Below are 16,705 nucleotides of genomic sequence, written 5' to 3' on the forward strand. Positions count from 1 at the left end.
TGGTGGTACATTACATTACTATAATACTCTTCTCGAGAGTACGTTCGCACGCGTTAATAGATTCCAAACAGTAGTTTCCGATGCACCTGTGTATATTACCTTTAATATGGGGGATTTGTAAAAATCTACGTGCCTACTACCTGCCTACTAGTACGAACGTACATACATATTATGTATGTATATGCGACATGCGTTTTCTTCGATGAGTTAGACTTGAATTAGAAATTGAGAAAGATTTACGCGTAATTTCTCGCAGGTACTCGTAGGTTTCAAAAGATGCGATTTCGATTTAAATTCCGATCTTACAAGCTAAGTACTTTACCTACCCATAATTCAATGGATATGATTTTTCTGTACCTCTTTCCACTCTCCTCTCACTGAATAAAATTTTACTCGTATGATTCGAGTATTAAGATTTCAAGAGCTTGGCGAAATTTCAAAATCAAAGAAATGAATACCTACGTAGGTAAACAATTCAATCTACTTTCTTGTTTCGTTTTTATTTTCAAGACCGAGAAAAGTATTTTTCAAGGTCATGATAAATATTGACCGATATTTTCACGCGTATTAAAATGAGCGAGTATTTTATAAATAGCCAGCCTATACATACCAATAAATACAGAAGCTCACGCTAGGATGCCTTTAGACTCGCTCTGATATGATAATTACCGTTAAGGCGTCCAAATGAGCCGAAGAAATGAATAGAGACTTCGCTTTGCCATCGAGAAGGTTTTACTTGCAAATCTCGTATAGTCTTTGAATGGTGAAAAAAATTTTCTAGTTTCGCATTCGTGTTGAATTTCTAAAAGCTCACTTTGAAAACGTGAACGAGACAAGACGTATTGATTTCATTAAACTCGCAAACTAAGCACCGATATCCTGTTCGTACACGCTGCTAGAGATGCTAGTTGCAATTTAAATAATAGGATGGTAGTACAGTATCTGTAGCTAATCACGATCGAAAGATGATTGTGAAGATTACGAGTAAAGGTCGTCCGCCCATTTTCTATATGTTTAATACTGTAGATAGATACGTACATAGGTCTAGGTACGTGGTTTCCAATCCTCGTAAGCTATTATTAGTAAATTAAAAATTTAACGGTGTTAAATAGACGTCCACTGCGTCGAAAGATGATTCCCTTTTTTAAAACTTGATTTAATGAATGTTGAAGAATAATTTTTATTTATTTAAACTAATTCCTACGCCTATAGGTATTTAAGTAGTGTACTTGAGTATCTAATTTTTTCTCATGCTCCTCTCCCCCTACTCGTTCTCCAATCATCGAAAACTTTTTCACTGTCAAACAAAAAACAAAAAAATTTAAATTGAAAAACTTTCATTTTCTTATTAAATTCGTACACTTCTACAATTTTTCATCCATTTTCAATATGACTTCCAGAATATTATTAGGTATTGGTATTACGTAGTTTCTGTTCGTCTTTTTTAAAGATAGAAATGTTATTGAACTTGGGATATTTTTGGATCGTGGGGGGAAAAATGTTGGAGGAGTTTGACAAAATTCAGTGGAAACCTTTATTTTTGAATTGAAAGTGACCCAAAACTATTGTAGCTTCGGTATTACCCCCGGAGAGGAAATAAAGGTCCTCAAAGAGAGGACACATTTTCAGCAAAAAAAATCATTTTTTTTTGCTCTAATCCCTACTCAACTTGTTTTGGAAAAAATGACCCAATTCTAAAAGACAGTATTTGTGATTCTGTGTCGATCTGGGTCGTTTCTATCAAAATCCAAAACCACTTTTGGGGGTTTTCTGAGTAGTTAAAAATTTGAAAATCGTATACGAATATTTTAGGTAAATTCGTGTTTTGAAAATTTTCTCCTCTCACATATTTCGCATAAATTATGTAAAAACATCGAAAGATATCATTTCTGAAACTAGAAGAATATTTAGAATTCATATCCGTGCAAATTTTTTCGTAATCATTGTTCATTTTGAAAAATTGAAAAAATTGTGTTTTTTAAAAATTATTTTTCTTGATTTTTTGAAATTTGAACTACTTATTGATGAAAAAATTCACCTACTACCATTTGGAACTGAGTCGTTTATTCCAAAAGCCATTTATTTCGAAAATTATTATGCTTCCTCTTTGGGAGCCTATACCTCCCTTAAAGAGGCACCTCTGGAGCTAAAAATTTTTCTGGGTGACTTCAAACTCAAAATGGAAATCTTCACTGGATTTAATCAAAATCCTTCGATCATTTTTCTTGATCCATCTTAAGATGACATAGGCTACTGATGTTACTTTAAAACGTCAAAAAATTGAGATGATCTGAATTGAAAATATAAAAATTATGAAAATAGCGCATACTTTTTGTCAAAATAGTGAAAGAAACAACTATAGGTACACTTAATTTTTCGACATTCCAATTAACGAAAATATCTTTATTCTTTTAGGTAACATTTTTTTTGGTACAATTTTTCGATTTTTTTCTGTATTTAAAATTTTTAATTTTATTGTTGTATATATTGTTTTTTTTTTTCAAATTTTCCTCTTTCAAAAAAAATCCAACCATGATGAAAAAAATCATTATTCAATTTTATTAAAATATGGTACAGAATACTCAGCAGCACTTGATATGAATATTTTTCCAATTTTTGAGACATTTTTTGGTATGTTTCTTTTTTTAAGGGGGGGGGGGGGTTATTTCTTAAATCTACTACCTATTGAGGATTTATTAAGATTTTGAAACTGCCTCAATTTAAGAACATTTGAACATGATTCGACTTTTATTATCAGAGCTTTGAAAAAAAGTGTCAAAAAACACACAGAGCCAAGTTCCTTCCTAAATTGTTCATAATCAATATCAAAGGATTGTTTCCAAATTCGGTGGAAATCTTCAGTTTGAATTGAAAGTCGCTCAGAAAAATTTATAGCGCTGGATGTGTCCTTTGGAGGGAGATATGCGGGGTCTGAAATTTTTTTTAATTGATTTTTTTCGCTCTAGCCTTTATACCCAAACCGGTTTTGGAAAAAAACGTTCAGTTTCAAAAGATATTGGTAGGCACCTAGTATTTGAGATTAGTTATTGCTGTAAAAATCCAAAATCGCTTTTAGCGTTCTTACTGAACGATTGATAATTTGAAAATCACGTATTTTTGAGCTTAAAATGTCGTGATGTTGAAAATATTTTCTTTTTGGATGAATTGATATAAAAATTGTGTGATTTACTTACCTATGTATGTCAAAAAAATTTTCAATATCGAAATATTTTGAAAAATTTTGAAATAATATAAAACTTTTGGGACACGAACCTGAAAATTAGATTCCTTTATCTTCTTGAAGCCATTTGGCCATAATTTCTTGCCGGGGTCTATCAAATTTTCAAAAAAAATTGAAAAATGGATGAACCTGAGCTCATCTGGGATTACCAAGATACATGGATTTTAATACTTCACTTGAGAAATTCATCGGATTTTTACAGCCCCCATCCCCTCTAAAGGGATAGTGAGTGATCGTCTCTTGAAATTGGAGAACTGTCTGGAACGGATTCTTGGGGTCCAAAGAGCTCAAAATATACTTATCAGGATACGAGATTTCAATGAAAATTTTCCAACTCAAAGTGGCCAAAAATTCGCCGAAATTGCAACGTCACTATTCAAAGTGTTTTTTGCAAATTCACGGAAATGCTGTAGAACTTTTGCTGCAACAGATTTGGAATTTTTCATTTTACGAATAGATATTTGATGTGATTTTTAAAACCGCCCGTCACTTTTTTGCGCAAGTGTTTGATCATCGATACAATATGTATTATCGAACACCGATGCCCGCTCAGGATGCAATTTGTAATCGACATTAAAATAATTGCGAAATTTCGAATTTGTATGTTTATAGATGCGGAAAAGGACGACGTTGGATAATCTCGAATATCGATTCTGGAATCACACGGCGAGATGTTATGCAAACTGTATCGGATTTGGATTGAAACCACTACTAGACAAAAATTACCCATTTATTATGAAATAAAAAATTGTGCTGGTATTTTGAAAATTAAAATTGCTCGTTAATGTCGAACGCGTAAGTAACTTGATAATTTCAGTGGGTAAGTAATGTTTACTTGTTAGGTCGTTAATTCCATTTGCTCATGTCTCGTTCCGCTATTTTATCATTTCTCACCGTTTATTCTAGTTCTTCTCCGCACCTTTCTCTTTTTTCTTCGTCGCGGTACATTTTTTCGATATGCAGACTTTGTTTGTTGTTTTTTCTTTCTTTCTCTCTCATTTCTCAAACAGATCATATAATATTGAATTCATCATACTCGTACTTGAGTTAGGCTAATTCGAGATTGAGCTATGCGCTTGGTAAAGGATGCGAGGAATTTATCTATCACTATTGAATTATTACATAAAAATAAGTAATCTTTATTACGATTACGACGCGCGATGTGTACCTATGTAAATTTACTTTCGATGTAGGTAATTTGCATGCTTATAATGAGAATTCGATTCAAGATGTATTGTTCGACAATGGATTTTTCGCGTAGGGTATACACGTATACGTACTATATCTCTGCGAGTAAAATGGCAGAGAGAAATTTTAACAATTTTGATTATTCGCCTAATGAGTTTATTATAAAATGGTTGTTGATAGGTGTTTTAAAAAGTATATGTACATTTTAGAGGAGATTATAAAAATGGCGTTATTATAATGTGATGCAATGGCGTTTATCTAAACTGTGAATTTAGGTTAGCGAGAATTCGCGCCACAGGTAGAGATGATTTTTTTTTGAATAAATTAATACGTGCTCGGTTTAACGCTACTTGGAAAATATATCTGCATAGTATAGGTAGGTATATGTAGTTTTAATAATTGGCGTATGTATATTATGCAGGTATCTTCTCTTCTTCTACTTGGAGTAGGTACATTGTTTTGTTGTAAAAGTCTCGAACAAACGGTAGGTAGAAATTTTCTAAACGTAGTTAGTTATGAAATTAAGAAATTGTCTACAGTGAGTGTACTGCATTATTTTTCTATACGAAGTACCTACCGAATTTAATTTTTATGAACCATGGTGTGGTAATTAAGACAATGAGAGACTACATGTGGCGAACGAAAGTGATAGTGGATTTGCCATCTTTGTCGCCGTACGATGGTCAAGTTATGAAATTTCGCCAGGGTTTCTGACAGTTTTTCCAAGATGATGTACCGTTGTAGTCTCCCTACAATGTAGGTCTGAGTATATGACAATGTTAGTGGTGTGATTCCTTGTCTTAGATGTTTGATAGCTAGTATATTTTACAGTTGACTGAAATTAGTGAAAATGACGAGGACCTGAAACCGTTGTTGGAATAAGGAACGATTAAATACCGATGGTTTTTCTCAAAAATCGATTTTTCTGAATTTCTCATGAAAAATTCGATTTGAAATTCCATAATGTAGAGACCATGCAAACTCCAAAAATCAATTATAAATTTTGTAATTGAGAAGCCGTGATAGCTTCAAAAATTGATGTGAAAATACAGACATAATTTGAAGGTCATGCAAGCTTCGAAAATAAATTTTAAATTTCCTAATTTGAACAAGGCTATGCGAGCTCCAAAAATTAATTTCAAATTCCATGGCGTAATTTTGAGGCTATACAAACAGCGAAAATTGTTTTGTAATTTTGTTATTTCGAGGCCATGTAAACTAATTTTAAGGACTTGCAAGCTTTCAAAAATCAAATTGTAATTTTGAAAATTGGAGGACATGCAAACACCAAAAATTAAATCGAATTGAAATTTCACTGTCTAAACTCTCAAGGTTTTCTGGTCATTGACCCGTCTGTCAGGCTTCCAAAGGTTGTCGGTCCGCTTGTCTGACCTATTAAGGCCATTGACCGGTGTGCCTGCGCTCTCAAGGTCACTGATCTACCTGTCTAGCCTCTCATTGTCGTCTGTCTGCCCTCTCGAGGTTGTCGATGTGCCTGTTGACTTTTCAAGGTCGTCTGCCTGCCTGTCTGGCCTCTTCAGGTCATTGGCATGTCTGTCTGGCTTCTCAAGGTCGTCCGTTGACATATCTGGCTTCTGAAGGTCGTTGACTCGGCTGTCTGTCTTCTAGATGCCGTTTTGTTTTCCTGTCTGTTCTCTTCAAGGTCATTGACCTGTCTGTCTGGCATTCCAAAGTCATATGTCTGCCTGTCTGGCTTCTCAAGGGAGTTTGTCTTCCTATCTAGCCTCTTAAGGTCATTGACCCATCTTTCCGGATTCTGAAGGTAGTCTGTCTGCCTATCGAGTATCCGCTTTTCTGGCTTCCCAAAGCTCTAAAATGCAAATTAAAATTTCTCATTAATTTGGAGGCAATGCGGGCTCCATAATTCAATTATGTACGTATAAATTTTGTAATTTAAAGGTCATGGAAACTCCAAAAATTGATTTGAAATTTCATATTGTGAAGGCGAAGCAAACTCCAAAAATAGATTTTCCTGGTAAGATAGGTGAAATGGCTCTGTTCATGGATTTGGAAAATTATGATGGATTATTGTTGTGTACCTCTAAAAAAAAATTTAGACCCAAAAAATCGCGCCCCATTCCACCCTCTTTGGACAATGTAGCTAAAAACGCGTTTTTTGCTAGAAAAAAATCTATATCTATGAGCATTAGATGTAAAATTTAAGTTCCACTGGGAATCTGTAGAGAAAGGGTGGGTCTTTAGACACAATTTTTTTCAGCATTTTTCATCACAGTGGTTGAGGTAAAATTGACAAAAGAAAACTTTGAGCCGCAATTGCTCCAGACTGAAAAGGGCTACACAAAAAAATTCTCCACTAAAATGTGTATTTTGAAGAGTACTTTCTACCAACATAAGAGTTGAATAAAAAAAACTGTTTGTAACCTGGTCAATGGTCATTTTTTCAAAAAACTTCTCAAAATATCCATTTTTTACATTTTTTAAAAATTTTTGCAAAAATATGCAAAAAATCGAAAAATTATCATACAACAGCTAGAAACGTGAATTTGAGGGTTTTTGAATATTTTCCTTCGATCTAGCATTACTGCATCAAAATTTGAGTGTACCAGTACCACCTCTGAAGGTTACCCCAATAAAGTACATAAAGCTACTGTAAGGCGTTATTTTAGTAATAATTTGCTTCTAATATGGAGTGTGTTGGCACACACAATTCGTTGGGAAGTGTTTTTGTGAAATTTTTGACACTTTTTGGGATTAAAATTTTGCGCTGAAAAATTGTTTGTTCTATGCATTTTTACGCATTTTGTATAACTTATTTTTGGCCAAAAAACACAACAAATGGGTATTTTGAGAGGTTTTTTGAAAACGTGAGCACGTTGCAGACAATTTTTACCAGGAAAGGCCTTTCGTTATTTGATGACCATGCAAACTCCAAAATCAAGTTGAAATTTTGTAATTCGGAGGCCATGCAAGCTTCAAAAATTAATTTTACTGAGCAGGCTTTATAAATTAATTTGATGCTTCGATATTGGTCACAACATTAGTTAATGTAGTCTTATTCTTTTTCTACAAAAAAGACTAAGCCTATTAGATCTCATTCTCACGTTAGCTTTTGTGAAACTTGATTATTGTCAATGGATGTAAGGTAGATAAGAATGATTTGTAATTGAACGCCATCATCATCCCGCATATAAAACGATAGATTTATTTGCTTGTAAAAAGGCTTACTTATAAGATATAACCTAACGTCAGGTCAAACGTACTTACCATAACACCAAGTTTAAGAATATTCTTCAATCGATGACAGTTCAGCCTATTTAAGAACTTGCTGTTTTCTACATAACATTATCTCCCATTATGTGCAAAAACGTAGGCTAAGTAGACCTATTCCGAATGTAAGGCATTTGATGAGAAGATGCGCTGTACAAATTCTCCATATTATACAGTAAAATATTTTTCCAAAAACAGAAAGTCATTTTCTGTACATATTTGAAAAACTTTCTCCTATTACCTATTACACAAATATTTGCATTTCCATGTTACTCGTATAAAAACGCAATAGTCGATAAATCACTGGTTGCGATTTATTCTAAACATGAGCTTACTCCGCATGTACCGTTTACATTTGAACAGGATGTCTATAAAGTACGCCTTTGGATTTTTTTTCATTTTCTCAGATGTTTTATAGGGTTGTAGGTAAGCATATTGAACTTTAGCAAGAGAGATCGGTTTGATGTTTTGTTTTTTGTCTTTCTCAAAAGTCGGTCTCAATCAACTATTCCTCCCTTCTACATATTTTGGGTATTCATGTTACTCTTATCCATAGGCTACTGTTCCTATATTTTGAAAAAATAAAAAATAAAATACCCTAATATGACTGGTGGATATTTCTAGTTTGCGATTCTACAGTACCAACCCCTTCAGTCCGTTTTAAAAATTTTATGTGAATAATAATTTTGGAGAAATTATTTTAAAAACCTTCCATGTGATAAAACTCTGAGTAGGTATGTATGTACATACTTGAAATTATGAGGATAATGAAAGTTGTTAATGCTCAAAATAAAAAAATGTTTGAAAATTGTAAGTTTTCCGAGCTTGGCGTGAATAATGTTTTGAATGTCATTGAATGAAAAGCGATAAGTTCATTTAGGGCTACAATTTGTTCATTTTTTGACGTACTACTCATTTTCTTGATCATTTATTTTCTTTGATTCGTGATTTTTTTCAAAAAAATCTATTCATAGCTCCTTCAATTTGCAAAGAGGCAAGAGCTCCCCTGATCAACCTTTTCTCACTTTTTAATGTATTATTCAATTCATTCATATCTTCAACAGACACTCGACCTTCAATTTTGAAAATAGGCAACATTTTCACCCAACCTTTTAAAAAATGGTTTTCGGCAATACTTTTTTAAATCCTAAACTTTCATTTCGTTAACTTCTTTCTTGCACGTTCAAATTGAAACGAGCGCGAGAAACAAAAATCAGAATCCAATCAAAATTCTTCCTACAAAAATATGATTTGTGAAATCACCTGACAACGTAGTTCATATACCTACACAAAGAGAAATTCAAATGTAAAAACTACACAAAACGTTAATTATTCGTTATTGAAAAATGAAGTGAAAAAAGATATCTTACAGATAAAAAAAATTAAACGATACGCTCAAATAAGTTGAAAAAAATCTTATCGTTGGTCGAACATTTAGCGAATTTCATGTGATGTAAATCACACGTCTCGAATAATTCGGCTTTAGAGTAGAAGAATAAACCGGTCGAATACAAATTTAAAAACATGCAATTAAAAAACTTGTTTCTAATAATGTTAACAATGATGATTAATTAATGTCTGTAACAATGTCGTTCTGCCCATTTTTTTTTCTATTTTCTCAAAAGTAAGTATTCTGGTACCTATTTGAAAATGAGTACCTAAAAAAAATGATAGTTTATAAGTTTTTCGATTAAAGTCACTCGTATGTACCTAGTCGTGTAAAAGAAAAAAATGGCAAAATTATTGAACAGTGTGTAGATTAGTAATATAGCTCATTGTCTTTAAAACTAAATCCTACTGTACTTGACATTGCCCACTTTCATGAACAACGATGCATATACAGAGAAATGCCTAGCTGGTTACAGGTTTTGCGTACAGATACGTAGGTAAACGTATACTGTTTACATATTATCAATGTGTCGGGTAATAACAGTGATAAAAAGTTCAAGATAGTTAATGTATCCTATAATATCGGGAAGACCGACAATGGCCTTGCGACCTTTGGTGATCTTCGAAGGTACGGTCACGACAGAACGCATCGCGAATTTAAATGAAGTTTCGATTTTCTCATTTGAAACGATCATCGAGTTAAAACCGATATAACTCAATATTTTTCGAGAAAGTAATTTAATTAAATATATATTTAAAGAAAGTAAAATATTTAATAAGTGCGGGTTTGCGGTAGGTTTTAATTATACCTAGATATGTTTTCCAATAACCGTGTATACTTACTTATTTAATATGCAAGTTGCAAGTGTGAGAATTTACAAGATGTTTTAGATAACTTCGATTTTTAGATGTACTAGGAGATATTGGCGTATTCTTTTCTACGTTTTTCTATTCTTTTCTGCCTATTTCTTGAGTGTTTAAGTTAAGGACATAGGTTTTGAACCAGGCCAAGAATTTATTTCCGAAAAAGTTCATTGTTTTGTTAGGGTTTTGGTACACTTTTAGCAGGGTAAAATAGAAGAATCGATTCAAGTTGATTTTTTTCAATTTTTTCTTCAGTCTCCTGATCAATCATAACGTTTAATTGTTCAGCTCATCATCGCAAACCTATATCACTCGCTGGAGCGTGATGGGGGGGGGGTAACAACTCACATTGCTTTCTTGGCTCAATCTTTGGAATTTGCATGTTACGTATAGTAAAGCTTCGCAGTGTTTGGCTGGGAATCATTTTTTAAAGATGTATTAAAACTTTTTTTTAAATCTCCAAAACCAATTTTCAAATTTTGAATGTGACTCTCTCGCCAATATCAAAAGAATATTAAAAAATGTACCACCAAACCTATAATTTTAAGTCCTACATTTAATTTTTAATTTTTGTTAAATTTAGAAAATACAAATTCGGGTCATTTTTTTACATCAAAAAATCGAAGCTTGATCAGATTGAGATGGAAAATAACATTTTGGTCTATACCTTGTTTTCGACAACGTTTATAGATTGGTAGTTGTTTCAAGCCCTTCGGAAGGCTCCTACAGATTTATTTAAATTTTGAAAAAATTGTTGTAAAAAGGACAAGATAAAATTTTTTGCAGTTTCAGAAAAATTATCATAAAAATAGCTAAAATTTATTACGAACTTGAACGTATCATTTACCCAACTTATATTCTGAAAGTTTTCAAAAATCCCTTCAGACTGTTCAACGTTTTGATTTAATCCTTCCTTTTCGAGAAGTGAAAATTTCAAGAATCCGCTGGAGCCTTAAGAATTATTTGAAATGAATATCACTGATTTTGGTGTTCAAAAAAAAAAAAAAAAATAGAGTATGAAGCAAACTTCGGCTTTTTACGTTGATGTGTTCGTTAACAACAAATTTTCCTTTCTTAAAAAAAAAAAAAAAAAAAAAAAAAATGCAGGATAAAGTTTCGAATTTGAACTAGCAAAACCATTTATTTCAAAAATTTATTTCTAAATTTACCAAAAAAGTTAAATTTTCTCTTTGGCTTTTTTAGGTCAATTTTCTCATTTTTGGAAGATCCAACACTTCGGATCGAATCAAAGCTACCTCCAATCGATTCAGGAAAATGAAAATGGAGTATGCCCAAAATTTCAGCAATCTACATCAATTTGATCAATTTTTTAGTTTTTCAAGCAAAAAGTTAGGTCAAATTTAAATTTTTTTTAAATTTGTTTAAAATTGAAAAATTAAATTCAGCTCCTATTTAGCTTGATGACGGCGGTGTTTTTTGGATGTTTTTTCAATTTTTTTTGGTCCGGTTCAAAAAATTCCATCGGTTGAGAGAAGTACAATGTACTTCTGTAGTAAGCATTTTTTATGTTATCTTGGACATTGAATTGGAATTTTCATCAATAGGTATAATATTAAAAGGTTTCCAATTTATCAACTAACTGTATTTTTTGAAAATAATTTGAAAAAGAAAGAGATTAAAAATCGTTAAATATTGAAATAATAAAACTACAATTATTGTTGAAAATTATTATGCAGATCCAGATTGACGCGTAAAATATTAAAATTGATAGATAACAACTTCGGTACTATCTAATCTACGTTTTCATGGAACTGTTGCATAAATTCAAGAAAAACTGAGAAAACATAAGCAGATGAATAGATCATTCAAATTTATTGCACTGACCATAATCAAAAAATAGATTAAAAGGTGATGCAATTCAAGTGGTTCCCAAAAATTCGACGCAGAAGTGCTAAAAAATCAGATATACCTTCGGAGCACACACCTTTAGTATCTTACCTAAGCTACGTACAATCTACATACGTACGAATACTTTGTTCAATGAGTTGATAAATGTTTATTTTTCAAAGTTTGGTGCATACTTTCAGCGTTCAAAAATGATTTTAAAAAACCACACAGACAAAAAGGCCCTAAATTTTGGATTTTTTTTACCTATCTGTTATTTTTTTCGGTGCATGAAACATCAAAATAAAATCACGAATCCATATTCTTAATAAATTCCATAAAAACGCAGTAAAATATTCGTTCATGAGCTTCTTATTTTCAAACTTGAAGATGAATGATCTCTTTCAAAATTTTCATCACATTATGGATAGGTATACCTTTCCTACAAAAAGAAGACGTATTATTCGGATAAATCTCTAAATAATGACAGGCTTGAATCAATTTTTCGTACCCTTCTGTCTGTCTATCTCTACTTAGTAGGTACCTACCTTCCTGTATCTACGAATGTACCTGTCTATTCAAAATTCGTGTCTGATGTAAAGAATGTGTGTACTGTGTACCTATAAGTAAAGGTGAAGTGTTACACTGACGTCGGATAGTTTTACTGTCATTCCGCACCTACCTAGTTGGTAGAAAAACTCACAAACGTATTTACTTATGTATACCTATACTAATATCTTTGCGAGCCAATCATTTGTATGGAGATTCGTGATTTTATTCTCACGATCGTGATAGAAAAAAAGAAACACTTTCATACGCGAAGTGAAGTAGATATTTATTTACGTAGCGACGAGATGTCATTGTGTAAAAAAATAAATGTAAAAAAGCGTTTCAACTAATGCGATATTGTCGTCGTGCATTTGAAATTAGTTTCATGCTATTGCCATTGAAAACCTAACTTTTCTACGATTTTTCAATTGTTCTTAATCTTAATCATTTTTTCTGTGCAGAAAATTTCGGAACGAATCTGCGTCACTTTTTTTTTAGCCCCCACGCGCACCACGTGGTGAGGGTTTTTTATTGAAAGAAAATATTTACATACTTGAATCCAAGACTAAGTTTAAATTAATTGCCCTGTCTATTCAAAAAATAGAAAAATTGCCCCTCTTCAGAACCTCGACCAAATTATACTATGTTGGAAGTGGCCACCCGAAAAAAAATTGACAACGCCACCATCAAAATGATATCAAATAACGTATCTGTAACCTACATTCATTGAAATTCAATATTTTAAAACTCGAATCAAAAAATTTTTTTAAATTTTGTGTTTCCATTAGAAATCGATTCTGCTCGTACAAAAAAACCTAAAGAAATACAAGTAACAGCACCGCCATTCGTATCTGCTTTTTCAATTTGAACTAGTTCGAACGTTTAAAAAATGTTGGCCTGTGCCTGTACTTCCTAACTCGGCAATAATTTGTACACGGATAGTATTTAATTTGCCTACTCTATTTTCTTGAAGGGAGAAATGTAAGTATAATCAATTAAGATGACTGTTCCATTGTTCTATAAACTAATAATGTGCAATAATCAGTGCCTTCGACAAGGGGGAGTGAGATAATTTGCTTCGGAACCGCATTTTCTAGAAGTTTTCGTTTTTTGAAAGACGTTTGTCAACTTTATTTTCAGAAGAGAAAATTCAATCGTCATTTTTGAATTCCAAGTTGGAAATTACCTACCTATCTCAAAAGTCGTATTATAAAATTGCATTACTGATTTATTTATTCCTGGGAATTGTCATCTACATATATGTACTTGCGATTCTGAGTTACTGGATACCAATTTCCTTAGTTTCAGAAATGATATGTTTTCATGCTATTTGCATTATAAATAATGTAATATTCGAGAAAGAAACATTCACTGAGAATGTAATCAAGGTCAGTTTGTTACGATGCCTTTTTAAAAATTGAATTTTCCTTTACTATTATGAAACAAAATGTGAGAAAATTATGGGAAAATTCGCGATTTTAAATGACTTGTGCATCTTTTTCACTATTTTATAGCAACCAACTTTTGAAATTCAAAATGTTTTACAACAGTTGGTTGCTAAAGTTGTAAAAAAAAGATGCTCAAATTCAAGAATTTTCCTCCTGGTTTTCTTAAATTTTTTGCTATAATGGTTCAAAAAAATACAGAAAAAACTTTCTCAAATCACAAGTTTTCTTTTGCCTTCGCGCGTTTCCTTTGGGCCATTTGGCTTTTTTCAAAGGCTATAGGTGGATAAGTATGGTGAATTTGCCCCCGAGAGCTTCCGGGTTGATATTTGCATGGGAGGTGGGTACCCTTGAGCATCTTCCGTCAGGAAAGTTTCAGACCCCCAGACCCCCCCCCCCCCGGTTTTTGAAAAAAAACCCTTTTCTGAAATTACAAAAAAAATTCTCAGCCCGATGTGAACCGATTTTTTAAATTTTTTAGTATGTTGTAAACATCCATAAGAGGCATCTCCACAAAAATTTCTACCTCCTCCCCCATATTTTCTCCTCAAAATGGCGTTTTTTAGCTTTGTTTACCCGTTTTAGCGATGACCATGATTTGGCACAAAAATGGGAATAGCATTTTCAAGTGTGTATTTGACCCCTACAAAACATATATTTTTTTCAAAAAAAAATTTTGGTGGGCCGTGGTCAAAAATCGAAAAAACTTACAGAGGGGGTAAAAATGGATTTTGGTGTAAATTATTGTTTTTGGTAAACGAGGTGTCGTTTCCATATGAATCGAACCCCCCGAACACGAATATGGCGTTCAATTTTATATTACCCTGATCCACACCCCTCCAGTGCCTCTGCCCCCGCCTCAATTTTTACTATATTAAAAGTTGAGCTATTTTCATGATGTTAGTGTCATTTTCAAATGAATCGAACACCCCGAACACGAAAATGACGTTTAGTTTTATATTACCCTGATCCACACCCCTCCAGTGCCTCTGCCCCCGCCTCAATTTTTACTATATTAAAAGTTGAGCTATTTTCATGATGTTAGTGTCATTTTCAAATGAATCGAACACCCCGAACACGAATATGAGGTCGAATTTAATGCTACCCTCATCCACACCCCTCCAGTGCCTCTGCCCCCACTTCAATTTTCACTATATTGAAAGTTGAGATATTTTCTTAATGTTGGTGTCGTTTCCATATGAATCGAACACCCCGAATACGAATATGAAGTCCAATTTTATGCTAACCTCATCCACACCCCTTCAGTGCTTCTGCCCCAACTCAATTTTCGCTATATTGAAAGTTGTTTTTTTTTGTAATTTCAGAAAGGGGGGTTTCTCAAAAACGGGGGGGGGTCTGGGGGTCTGAAACTTTCCTGACGGAAGATGCTCAAGGGTACCCACCTCCCATGCAAATATCAACCCTGAAGCTCTCGGGGGCAAATTCACCATACTTATCCACCTATAGCCTTTTCTGAAAAATGATTGTCCAAAAACAATGAGATAGGTTTACAAAATCTTGAGTAAGGAAAGAAATGGAAAATTTGCAGGTAATAATTGCATCGAATTTTTTTTAATTCTGCAGAAAAGTAGCTCGTGAAAAGTACCTAGTCCAAAAATTACAAAAAATGTCTTGAAGGTCTCTCGTTCTTCTGAATAAAATGATGAAATGGATAGAGGGGGTGGGAAGAAGAGGGTGAATCTTGAGATCTTACGTAGGTACCTCTATAGAGAAAAATATCAAAAGAATCTCCTATTAGAATATTTTAAAAATCCGGGCACACCTTGATGACTTGCATTTTTTGGGGGGAGGGGGGGTTATAGCTATGGATAGATTTGATAACATTGACGCGGTACGAAATTTCATTTAGGAAGTATGTACCTATACGAAAAAGTAGACACCTTGTTTTTGAACCACTTTTCAAAAAATTTTCACTCGAGCAGTAATTTTACCTTCATTTTTATAAAATAATTCAATTTCGTGGGATTTTCGGAAAATTAGCCTACCTTGAATTTTGATTCTTCATACCTAAAATCTGGTTTTGGTCGCTTTTCTTGGAGAAATCCTGGATGCAGCACTGTCGTCGTATGGCGAAAAAATGATGATGCGTTTTGACCCATATTTCCATTCTAGGGACATTCCTCCTGTAGTAAATTTTTCATGAATATCTCTCAACTCAAGTGATATGAATGTATCCATGAGAATAATTGTTCTAAATGAATCTTTCGACTTGACTTTTTTTGTCCATCCCATTGATTACCTGCACAATAGGGTGGAGTGAAATAGAAAAAATGTCCTGGATTTTGACGAAAATTGGTAAGGAATGTTTACTTTGAGAGAAATACTACCCAGAAAAATTTTAGCCAAGGGTTTTAAAATCAGTGTAGGATTCCTTTACTTCATTTTACTAAGCTACGGTCATTTTTTCTGCGGGGTTGACTTTGAAAGAAGTTCTGCTAACAGACTGCTATGGAACATGAATACGTAGGTAGGTATCAATCCTTGAACGTAACGGTGGCTCTCTCGTGTATTCTGCGTGAGATTTTCTTTCAGTGTGTTCTTTTAGAACAGAGATGAATGGTTAATGATAATTTAATAAATTACTTACATAAATACTTGCGTTAGATGTGGGTGAGATGGATTTTCTTATTGGATTTCTGGCGAGCTTCAAATTGTGTATTAAAAATTATTTTGCCAAGTATGTTATGCTTCAATGCAATGTTTGAACATAATTCAAATTTTATTTTTCTTATTAAAATGGACCACATACATATTTTGAGCGTGCGTATTTTTTTTTTTTTTTTTTTTTTTTTTTTGGAAACATAGGACAAGGTTTAACGTTGCATGGCATTATGTCCGTAAAATATTTCATTTTATTTAATAACTTGTGCAGTCTTGTTTTTAGAAAAACTGAAAGATAAATCTTTGTGCAGTT

This window comes from Planococcus citri, chromosome 3 (assembly GCF_950023065.1).
Source record: "Planococcus citri chromosome 3, ihPlaCitr1.1, whole genome shotgun sequence".
NCBI lineage: Eukaryota > Metazoa > Arthropoda > Insecta > Hemiptera > Pseudococcidae > Planococcus > Planococcus citri.